Consider the following 3858-nt stretch of genomic DNA (forward strand, 5'->3'; position numbering starts at 1 on the left):
AAGTTGAGAGGAGAGATCAATAATTTTTCTCAATTGGATAATGAGTCTCTCTATGAAGCTTGGGAGAGATTCAAAGAATTGATAAGAAAGTGCCCGCATCACGGAATAGAGAAATGGATGCTAGTCCATAATTTTTATAATGGGTTGTGTGGTACCACTCACACACTCATTGACGCAACAGCTGGTGGTGCATTTATGAGAAAGAGCGCCAATGAGGCATATGACTTGTTGGAAGAAATGGCCTTGAATAATCAGCAGTGGCCAAGTGAAAGAAGCTCTTCAAGGAAAGTGGCTGGTATGTATGAAGTGGATGCAATTTCGAAATTGACTGCTCAAGTTGAGGCCTTGACTAAGCAATTGCAAGGCAATATAATAACAGCTCCAGTGCAATAGGCCCAGACTCTGTGTGAAATATGTGGGGGGGCTCATGCCTATGAACAATGTCAGTATGCTGATGTAAACAACATGCCTATGGAGCAAGCTCAGGCTATTGGGAATTTTCCTCGACAGAGCAACAATAACCCTTACTCCAATTCCTTCAATCAAGGGTGGAGGAATCATCCAAAATTTTCTTGGAAGAATGATCAACAAGGCTGTAATGCCCCGGATTCCCTAATGTGGTTTAGCGGCTGGATTTGTAGGCCGGGAGGGCCATAATTGCTTAATTACGCCGTTAAATGTGTTTATGCATGTTTATGAGAATTATATTATAATATAATGTTACTTGTATGCATATCGATGTTATGTGTTGAGACCACATTATGATGTGGGTTTTCTCGAGCTATTCGACATGAGACGATCGTAGATTATAGATTAGCGGTTTAGTCACAACGGGATTAAGCGTCGGGACTTGGGTTGAGTCTCGGGGTGGTTTTGATGATTAGAGCGTTACCGGGAGATAAAGGGTAATGGGGTGTGAACTATTGGTGTTTGAGATTATTGAGAATAGCGGGAATTGGAGAGCGTTAATTATGATTAACGAGTTAGGAGGAAAGTACCTGTTACACCCAGATTTCGAGCCGTGGTAAATATGACCTCGAAAGTTGGATTCACAACAAATGGTCTCGTAAGGATTGAAGTATGCTCCAGGATTGTATATCGAGCCTGCAAAGTACGATATATGACCTCGAATATATGAACTCGAAATGATCTTGATCTCGAAAGGTAGCTCCGAGAACATACTCATCTTCGGGGACGACTTCGGATCGGGGGTCTTGAGCTAGATGTACATACGATCTCGAAAGACACGTGATCTCGGGAGATGCCATTAGCTCGAACAATGACATGAGACCTGAGATGCTAAAGCCTTAGAGATACGCGATAATCACCTTGAATATTTACAAGTGTTATAAATATGAGATGTAATCCTCATTTATTAATGTAAATCCCCAAGAATCGTGGGATATTATTTGGTCAGTTATGCGTTTCCTGGTCTTCAGGGACGTTTCCTTTTATATCTGATTATAGGCATTTAAAGCCATTTATTTTATTCACAAAAGAGTAACTACCCAAAATATGTGGGATAGTATTCTGCGTCCTTCTCTATAAATAGAGAAGCCATGCACCATTGTAAAGGACCGAAATTCTGATCCTGGAGAGAAATCTCTGAAGAATTCATGCTAAGGAATTTTCAGAGATAATCTTAAGATTAATAACAGAGACTCGTGGACTAGGCAGATTTAACTGCTGAACCACGTAAAAATCGTGTGTTTGATTTGTTGTATTTTGCTTAGCCATTCTCATTCATTGTTTACGTGCTCTTCTTTTACTGTTTGACGAGAAACGGCGTCAACAGTACCAAAAATGCCCTTATGAGCCTTTAGAAAGTATTAAATGACCTAGGGGTAAAATGGAAATTTCACCCCTAGGATAGATATAACCCTTGTTGGCTGAGAAAATGAAGGAAAAACAGAGTACACTTAAGAGTTCTCCCGTACCTTCTTCTCCTCACTGTTATTTGTGGTTTTTGAACCAATTTTGAGGATTCAAGCTTAGGAAGCAAGCCTTGGGAGTTTGGGAGTGTGTTCCACCATTGAAGGCCATCATAAGCCAAGCTTTGGGTAAGTTTCTAACCATGGTTTCTCTGGTTTGCTCTGTTTTGGTTTTGTTTTGCAGCTGAGTTTCCTAGGGTGAATTCATGGTTTTTTTTTGGAGTTTTGGCTAGGGTTCCCATGCTTGTGATGTTTGGGGTGTGTTAGGATGGTTTTTGGGTTTATTTGGCATCAAGAATAGGCTTTGGAAGCTTGGAAATCGAGTTAGAATGGAAGGAGATGAAGAAGGTCGGTTCAGGGGTGTTTGGGTCTGGAGGTAGCGCTACAGCGCTCCTCAGGAGGCTTTCTGGCGCTTAGGAGGTTCTGTGTTGAGCGCTGTGGCGCTAGGGGTTGAGCGCTGTAGCGCTACCCTGTTCCTTCCAAACCCCGTTTTGAGTGTTTTTAAGGGTTTTTGACTTGGGGTTTCAATCCTTAAGGCCCGGGATCGAATCTACTCACCGTGTGGGCATGTTTCGGGGTCCCGAGGGTGGTGCTTAGATTAAGACCTTATTATTGTGGATTCTCATTAATGGAGGTTATAATTGGTTGTGATTAGGTAACCGCTAAGGAACTAAAAGGTCGATCGTTCTCAGGGGTCGTCTTTATCATACTTCTCGCTCGAACTTAAGGTAAGAAAACAGTGTATGAACACAGTTGCACCCTGTACAGGTATATGACATGCACGGTTTGATATTGAGGCATGTTGGTTGATATATGTGAACGTGGATTGCATATTAAATGCTAATGAATGCTGATTACCTGCTTGAGACACTGACTAGTCAGGGACCGACTCTAAAGTCGTTGATCACGCATTGAATGGCTCTATGGCATTAATGCGGGACCAGCCCTAAGGACGAAGAACTTATAAGCGCTTGCCTGGTCTACGACCAGATGAATATAGCCAAGGTATATGACCCCGGTGACCGTTTGTCACGTGGCTAGGGGACGTTGTCCATAGTTTCGACCCTAGAGTCGTGAGGAAGGTTATGTTGGTGACCAATCACCATGCACCTGTCCTGAACATGCTTATGAAAGAAATCACCTATCAGTTAAGCCCTGGTGACCCTATCGTCACATGGCTAGAAGGAGCGATGCTCATTATTGTGACTTTTGGCTATTGTCACCTATTTGTCGGACTGATAGTCCCGAACGGTTATTATGATCGTTGTTGATATTTATATCATGTTTTATTATGTTTTCTTGCTGGGCCTTGGCTCATGGGTGCTATGTGGTGCAGGTAAAGGAAAGGAAAAGCTTGGCCAGCCTTGAGTGGAGAGCTTGGGCCGATGTGATGTACATACAGGGCCGCTTGACCGCCACGGTCAAGAAGTTCTCAGAGGGACTAGGGGTTTACCTTATTTTTGCTGCTTAGGCCGGTGGGGATTGTAAATTTGGAACTGTAGCGACTCTTTTGTATTACGAACTACTTGTAAACATTTTGAAAGGCTCATGAGCAGTTTGTTTACATAATAAAATGCACCCTTTCCTTTTTTCTGGTTTTTCACCTTAACCTGATATTAACACTTAGATCACGTTTTTAACCAAAGGACTCGGGTAGCGGGTCAAATTTCCGGTTCACCGTTCACTGTAACTGTTCTGGGGTAACCAGAGCGTTACAAAGGCCAATCTTCGTCCCAACAATAGCCAAACCAACAACAACCACTGGGGTTCTTTCAGCCGAGATTTAGGCCGCAGCAACAACTTCAACCACCCACTCGTAATCAACAACAACAAATTTTTGGTGGAAATTCTAATGCTCAGTCAGATGTGTTGAATCAATTCATGGCTGAAACTTGGTCTTCTATTAGAAATTTGAAGACCCAAATGG

General features: G+C 42.6%; 1 non-coding gene across 1 annotated transcript; it reads right to left on the reverse strand.

Moving 5' to 3' along the window:
- On the reverse strand, nt 1-107 carry LOC133798913 (small nucleolar RNA R71). Its single transcript, XR_009876130.1, has one exon. It is a non-coding gene; the product is annotated as a small nucleolar RNA R71 (small nucleolar RNA).
- Between the last annotated feature and the right edge of the window lie 3751 nt (nt 108-3858).

This window comes from Humulus lupulus, chromosome 8, assembly GCF_963169125.1.
Source record: "Humulus lupulus chromosome 8, drHumLupu1.1, whole genome shotgun sequence".
Lineage (NCBI taxonomy): Eukaryota > Viridiplantae > Streptophyta > Magnoliopsida > Rosales > Cannabaceae > Humulus > Humulus lupulus.